We start from the raw sequence: 8541 nt of genomic DNA on the forward strand, positions 1-8541 counted from the left end.
TAGGCCCAGGTGAGCCTCCCCCAGGGCCCGAAGGGGGCCCAGCAGGGAGGTGGCAGTTCTGGTCCTTACTGAGGAAGACAGAGGCAAAGAAGTTATTAAATATGTTGGCTTTGTCGTCTGGCGTGACAACCAGATTCCCCGTCTTGTCCTGCAAGGGCCCCACATTTCCTGGGGCCTTCTTTCTACTCCCTATGTGTTTAAAAAAGGACTTCTTGTTGTCTTTAATTTACTTGACCACAAGTAAGAAGAGATCTGTATACTTTCTTTATTCACTATCCCCAACTACATGGGGAAAAGGGCTTCGAGGATAGGGCTGGTGCAAATAAAAGCAAAGGTAAAGTTATATTCAATAAACTTCAAACAAAGAAAACAACATTATATATGTTGTCAGAGGTGGATCCAGAAACAGTGGCAGTGACATGGCCACACTTCTTTTCTGGCCACATTGCAAAAGCAGCAAACAGGGACTTTTTTAAGTCTCTGAAGAAGGTAAGGATTCCCACCCCTTCCCCTCTGTGCTAAGAGGCACATACCCTCCTCTGCCTGGTGCTACTACTGTCCCCACTGTCCCAGGGCAGCTATACTGTATGGGGGCTAAGCTCAGCCTTAATCAGCAGCAGAAGTGGCAAGTGGACAAGTTCTCCTTCCCTGCCTGGTCCCCTGGGTCTTCCCCACCAGCCCTGGAGCAGTCATAAAGAGAGGGAACCCACCCACTGCCATCGCCACTGTCCTGGGATGACCCCAGCCCAGCTGTCCTGGGATGACTCCAGCCTCTGGAGCTCCACTCACCCTTAGGACACCAGCAGCAACAGATAAGAAAGTAGGAGAGAAGAGAGGGGAGAGAAGTGCCTCTGATCATGAAGGGGCTGGGAGTTGGAATTCTTCTCTGCTTTGTGGATTTAAAGCTCCTGACTGCTGCTCGCAGAGTGGAATGCACACCCTGAATGGGGGACGAGAGGGGACAGAAGCTTGAAGCAGGAGGTGCAGCCACCCCTGCAGCAGCCAGATGCTGCTTCCACAGGCTCCTCTGTAAAATCCTGTATCCTTTTCTGTCTATTGTAGTTAGAGCAACAACTTGTACATTGCCCACACATAATAATAGATGCTACAAGACAAAAAAAACCCACAAAGAAAATTCATTCTTGAGTGTTATGAGAATAGTTCATTCCACATAGTCTACTCAGGAATCCTTCATCTGTTATATGTTTGTTATAAAGCAATATGTAATACAAAGTGTCATTGAAATACAAAATGAGGGACTCAATTGGACTGAAAGGGAGGCCTTGAAAATAGGAAAAAATAAACATTTTAAATGTTGGTGACCAGTGATGCATGCCTGTGAGGTGTTTTTGAGCAGTTTCCCATAGCTTAAGTTTCTGTGGCAAATTAAATGGCAGAACATCTCCCGATGTTTCTATGAAAATATAGATTGAACATAAAGGCAAATACATAACCTGACAAATATTTGCCTGTGTACACAGCTGTGGTTACAGCTGTGCAACATTTTCATCTATGATTGCAGAAGCTACTTTGGAAGTTTGGCCCATACGCTAATCTTTAAAATACCAAGCCACAAAATTACACAGGTGACAGTTTCATATTATGAAAATCTTTGGGCAACAAAGGGATCAGATTATTTTCATCTAGTTAATGCTGTTTTAATTACAGTACTTTTTTAAATAATTTGTGAGCTCTGTTGAAACCCAGCTGGAGGCAGAAACATAAACAGCTTGTTTAAGGACAACAGCCTTTCTGGAAACTGAGTAGATTATTCAGGGTTTCATTGGTGAAATTTTTCAGAGTTATATTTAAATAGCACAAATCCCGTCTTTCCTAAAACTTCAATGAATTTGCTCTTATTTTGTGAAAATATTTGTCTTGTTACCCATCATTTATTGGCAATGAAAAGCATGATAGTATTTCCACTTCCTCAGTCAAGTACATACAGGTATAGACAGAAGCTATTTACAGCCCAATTGTGAATAGATTTGTTTGCATGCCTATTTACTTCAATGGGACTAACCGCAGTGGCTAGGGACAGACATTACACATAAACATAAGTGATTGGAAATTGGTTTAAACGTATAACAAATCAGAAGTTCAGTACACACAGCCCAATTTCAAAATGGCTGAACCTGGTTTAAGATTAACCTGGTTGGATGTAGCATCAGACTTAATGGGTTTAGGTTAAACCAGTCTATCCAGCTTCTGTCCCAGATCCCATCCCAATGCAAGTTAGGTCTCAGTCCCCCTACATCCCAGGATGCATTGTAGCCGTGCTCCCCAGCCCACCCCCACACACACACACCCACCCCCACAGATCAGCTGGGCTAGCCTCTGCCTCAGCTTGCCTGCTCCAGCCCAGCCAGGCGGCCCCGCTCCTGACTGTCAGACCTGAGGCAGCCTCCCCAACCTCACTAGCCTGGGGGTCTCCACAGCCAGAGGGTGGGGAAAAACCCCCAGAGGTGGGAGCGGTCTTCCCCACAACACAGCTCTGCAACCCCTTGCACCTCTCAGTCATAGGGGTGGGGAGTGGGGAGGAATGGATCCTGCTCTGGCCCTGGCCTCCCAGCTGGGGCTACACAGAGGCTAAGAGGGAAAGCCCCCAAGGCAGGGGCTTTCTTCCCTGTAGTACAACTCCTCTAGGCTGCAAATGCCTGAGCCCCACCCCCTCACCATTCCCATCCTTTCACTACCCCCCACCTGTCAGACGTGGAGGGCTTGGGCAGGAAATGAAACCCCACTCTGGCCCCCCAGCTGGGGTCTGCACTGGGGGTGGTGGTGAAAGCCCCCCAGACACAGAGTTTCTCTCCTGCAGTATGACTCTGCCAGGCTGCAAATGCCCCAGCCTTGCCCCCTCACTAGCTCCCCACCTGTGAGCCATGGGGGGGCAGGGAGAATTGGACCCATATCCCTTTCCTCCAGCCACGGTCAGCACAGGGAGTGGGGAGAAAGCCCCCAAGGTGGGACCTTTCTTCCTGCAGCATGACTTCATTAGGCTGCGGATGCCCCACTCTTGCCCCCCACCAGCCCCTCACCTGTCAGCCTCTGGGGCTTCCCCCCACTGTACAGACCCCAGATAGGGGCTGATCCATTCCCCCCCCCATCTGCCCTCCCACAGCTGACAGATTGGGGGCTGGCAAGGGGGTGGAGATAGGGCATTTGCAGCCCAGCAGAGCCATGCTGGAGGGGTGGAAGCCCTTACCTGGGTTGCCTTCTCCCCAACCCACTGTGCAGACCCCAGCTGAGGGTCAGAGCAGGGGTCCATTCCCCTCCCCTCATGTGCTATGGCTAACAGGCAGGGGGCTGGTGAGGGGGTGTTTGCAGCTCAGCGGGGCTGGGAGGTGTGCAGCACTCCCCGTGGCCAGTGTAGGCATCAGCCTGCCTTGTCCAACCCATGAGTGAACATATATTTTGTTTGATAAGTCCAATCTACACTGTTCAGAGAAAGCTGTGTAGATTGAATCAATCCCACCTCATGCTTTTTAACTGTCTGTACATAGCCAGTGTGTCAAATTAAGCTGTGTAAATCTTCAGAGGATGACCTAATCTAGTTATTTATAGCAGATCACACAACCTGTGTGGTGCTGTCTAAATACTGCTGAAGGACAGTTCTTGCTGCATAAAGCCTGTAACATACCCAAAGGGACTAGAGGAAAGGGAGAAACATTATATGAAAGTCTTCTCAGTTTTAGACAGCCGCCAAAGAAGAAGGTCTTAAGAGGGCCATAAATGAATCTACAACAGGAATCCAGTGGGGTAGCTTAAAGAGGTTGAAATGCTTCATTTCCTGGGGCAAACTATTCCTAAATCTAACATGATTCTTCAAACTAACTGTTTATAGCATCGGGATTTGTTATCCAGTAGGAATCTCATACTGTTCAGGAAGATTATAGGAGGGATTGTGCTCATCACTTTCTTAACTCTGTGACTGAAGTCAATAACAAAATTCTCATTGATTTCAAATGGAGCAAAGTTTGGTCAATGCTAGGCATCAGTGCCCTGATCCTGCTATCTTCAGAAATCCTAGGGAAGACACAGGGAGCTATTTGTGCATCTGGCCTTTTTACTTACATATATATTTTATAATTCAAGTAAATGTGATCTTATCTTTCAGACAGAAAAAGTCAACTCAACCCTTCTCTATCATGGCAAAATGGTCTATGACTCTGATTCACTAGGAGCTAAAACCTATGACCTTTATTCATCTCCATATCTTTCCTTCCCACTGCCAAACTTGAAGATGACTTCAATAACAGAAATTTCAGTAGGCATTTTCTTTCATACTGTTATGCTGCTGCTGGGTGTGTTTGTACTTCTGGCTCTGGACTACCGGGTTCCAAGTAAGATTCCCCGTACTTGGAATCTACCTTGAGGTTTGATTATATGAAAATACATATCGGTGGCGTGCAATGCTGTCTTTGTGGCCAAAATATTTCCAAATTTCTGGTGGTTGGCTATATCTGTGTTTGTGGGAAAGCAAAGTGATGAGTTACAGGTAGAGACAAAGAATACAGTTGAGATAGAGCAGGAGAATGGGGGGAGGATCCACCAATCTTTTGCTCAGTAGCCTTAATGATTAGAGTGCTTGCCAAGGAAATGGGAAACCTAGGTTCCAGGTCCCATTCAACCTGAATAGAGGATATCAGGATTGGGGTTTTTGACCAGAGGTTGTGCACTCCCCAGAATTAATTGTATCATAATAGAATTGGACGGAGGCACCTAAGCGGTAGTCCTAGTTTATTTACTTTTGAGCATGTTCGGTAGATAGAGTTTTCCTTCCGTTTTTACCTGTGAATGTCAGCGAACCAAACCCATCCCAATGCCTTTGATTTTTCCCCAGGAGTTGGTTCTTTTCATAAAAATGAGGGGGGAAAATCTTCTCATTAGGCTGCTAGAAGTACCTTCTTATTTTTCACCTTTTAGTGTAGTATACATATACACACTGTTCAATGTTGTGGAATATTCAGTACTGTGGATAGCAAATATGCAAAGTTGTTAAATAACCTCCTTTGATTTTTACCAATATTAAAAAAAAATTGAATATTTGTATTCAAAATAATTCCAGATGGATTAGAGGATATCCTAAAGTTCACTTGCTAACAGAAGATTATGCTCACTAATTCAAATCCGTCGTTTCATCTTGACAAATACACATTTAAGCACAGGAGCTGGCTGACATAGTTATTACAAGTAAACTACTCATTCTCTCCTTGTTTTGAATTTTCTCTTTGCTAGTGTTATGACAAGACCTGTTCTGACCTCATGTCAGCAGAGATTCAACTGGTCTTCATTAGTGTGGAAGTCAGGAAGTGTTTTTTTTTCACCAATCATTAACAGAAAAGTGTGGTGAACACACACAAAAGCCTGAGCCAAGAGAAGTAACCATCACACCCTCATAAGGTTTACTGACCTCAGCATAATTCATGCCAAAGGTTCACCAAAGTGTACATATAGAAATCCTCCAAAATGCCACAGAAAACAATACGGTTCCCCTCTCTTCCACCCAAACTCATACAAGAGCTGTTTTTCCTTATCTAGCATAGAGATATCCATGAAGCACAGCATCACATTTTTCAGAACAGAGACCCTGAAGGCCCAGACTGAGATTTTGTAGGTGATGAGCCACAGAGTCATTCAGAGCTGGTACAGAGCCTCACTGTCCCCAAGGGAGCATGGAAAAGCATTCTATTAGGAGGCACTGTGCATTTCCCAGAGCTCCCTACCACACTCTGGGGGGATACTCATTTATATAGATGCAGCATATTGCTTACTAGATACATCTTCAGTTCATACCTGTGGGAGCAAAGTACTATCTATGGGCCGAATCTAACCCATCAAGGGATTGTGTCTGGCCTGTGGCAGGTCCCTTGGTCCTGCCCTGCCCAGGTGCAGGGGGCATCCTGGGCTGTGGCATGTGCAGCTGGTCCCACCATCCCCAGGAGCTCAGTGGAGCTGGGGTGGCATTGTGGCTGGACTCACTTCCTGGCAGCCCTGGCAGCAGCAGCTCCTTCCAGCTGCCTTCACTTGTAGACCCAGTCCCGCTGCCCAGGCACCCCAGCAAGTCCGCCCCACACCCACAGCTAGTAGCAGGACCCACATAGGCAAGGCATGTGGCCAGGCAGATGGGATGGAGCTGAGGCTGGGCAGACAGTCTTTTTCAGGTGTGGAGTGAGTGGGAGAGGCTGGGATCATGAGGTGGTGACAGCACAGGGCCCTGCGATTGTGGTCCTGGCCCCTGCCACCTGCCCATCCTGCTCCCAGATGCTGCTCCTTGCCTGCCTGCAGTCCCATTCTGGCAGAGCACTGAGCAGAGCTGTGATCCACCGCCCACATGCCCCTGCAACAGGCACCAGTTCTGTGGGCAGGGTCATGCAGGAGAAAATTGTGGCTCTGCCCCAGGTCCTGGCCCCATGCTGCTACCACCCTGAAATCTTGAGGTCTCCATGGAGACTGGCCAGGACCTACACTGGCAGGGCACATTGCCAGGCAGATGGGCTGGGGCTGTTTAGGGAATTTTGGTGAGCTGTTGTGCTAGAAGGAGGGGAGGTGGGGAAAGGTGCTGACCTAGACTGCACCAGCTCACCAAAATAAGGGACCAAATAATTGCCCACCCCTGAGTTAGAATGACCTCTCTGCTCTTCTTGATGTGTGAAATTACAATCATGCCAGTTCCTTGCATTAATATTGCAATTGTCTGATTGGTCCTTACACTCTTCCATACCCCGCTCTTCTTCATAAAAGGTCAGACAAAATCTGTCCTGTGAGACAGTAAAATCTTTATGGTCTCTGTGTTTCTCTTACCTTGGGCATGGGGCTATCTTATGCCTTGGATGGGGTCAAGCTTTCTGTTGAAGGTGTGCCACTGTGGAGAAAATAATATATAACTATGAAGCTAGAAGGAGAGAGCACAAGGAGTATGACTGCAAGGCTTGTGTTTAGGGCATTCACCTTCCAAGCAATGCATTGGATTAAAAACAGAAATTATCTGTGAAGAAGGCCTTTGTGCAACCATGCACATGTAAAATGGAAGCATGCGCACATGCAACATAGCAATTATAGAGACATTTACCCTGAATTTTACTTTGTAGTAAATTTACTCTAAAGAAACTAGCTGACCATTATTACAGCATCAGACCACTGGTAAAGAGCCAGCTTGACTTCAGTAAGCAGATACTTCAGAATGAAACTGACTGTCAGGGGTACAGCCAGGATGTAGGGAGGCATCCTAGAACAGGGGTGGGAAATAATTTGGGCTTAATGAGTTTCGGTGAGCTTTCAAGGACTGCAAGGGTAGCCTTACCCCTTGACAAGTGCCCTTCCCCCTGGTCACCATCCTGGGACAGGAAGTCCTGCCCCATAGCCCCTGGCCTTTGCCACCAGAAGTCCCTCCCCTTGCACCCAGAGGTACTTCTTTTGCGATGGGGGGGTTGCCATCCTGGAACTGGAAAAAAAACAAAATTATATACGAAAAATCAAGCATCTCATATAACATATTTTAATTTTATTTCAAAGAATATTTTTGTCCTGATATGTGTGTGATTGCATGGTGTATCTAGAAGTGATTGCATAATAGCTCAAAATTAAATCTTTCTCTTGTATATTGGGAAGGGTGGAGAGATGTGGGGGGTGTCAGGTGTGGGGGACAGTGTGGGGATGTGTGTGTGGATGTTTGGGGTTTGTGGGGAGATGTGGGGAGGTGGGTATGGGGCTTGTGGGGGGCTGTGAATATGTGTATGGGGGTGTGTTTGGATGTGTCAGTGTGTGTATGGGTAGGTGTGGGGTTGGTGGGGGCCTATGGGTGTGTGGGAGTTTGTGAGGTGTGTGGCTGGAGGGAGGTATGGATGAGGGTGTGGCTAGAGGGAGGGGTGTACATGTGACATGTACATGGGAGGCGTGGGTGCATGTGTATGGTGGGGTGTGCGTGTGAGGCTCCCCTTACAAACATGCCCCCTCACATATGTCCCCCCTCACCCATTTGCACAGCCCCTGCCAACAGCAGCACCAGCAGGGGGTGGGCCTTTGGAGTGCTGAAGGCCCACAGCAGGTGGAGCCCCCTGGTGGCATGTGGTCCTGGCAAGCCCCAGGACTGCAGGTGGCTGGGTCACCAGCTCCATCACACAGGGCTCACATGCAGTTCCCAGGTTCTCCACTTGAGTCCTGAGCTGTTGCAGGGAGCTCAGCATGATTAGGCTGAAGGTGCATTTCATGGGGCTCAGCCAGGGCAGCAGAGAGAGGGGAAGAGCCAGCTTGGCTCCATAATGCAGAGCTTCCTACCATTCCCTTTGACCTGCATGTGGTAGTGAGTGGGGCCAGGCTGCTGACTCCATCACACAGGGCTCCTCCAGAAATGCAGAGCTTGGGCAGAGAACCTGGGAATTGCATGTGAGCCCTCAGGGGCCTCGCACGATGAAGCCAGGTGGACCCCATGCCCCTGCACACCCAGGCTCCATGCTCACCCACCTTCTTTGCTCCCACCTGCTGCCACCCCTCTGCCCACTGCTGCCACTTCCCCTGCCCACCCACCCACTGCCACTGCCA

Source organism: Gavialis gangeticus, unplaced genomic scaffold, assembly GCF_001723915.1.
Source record: "Gavialis gangeticus isolate Ggan-Ray unplaced genomic scaffold, GavGan_comp1, whole genome shotgun sequence".
Classification (NCBI taxonomy): Eukaryota; Metazoa; Chordata; order Crocodylia; family Gavialidae; genus Gavialis; species Gavialis gangeticus.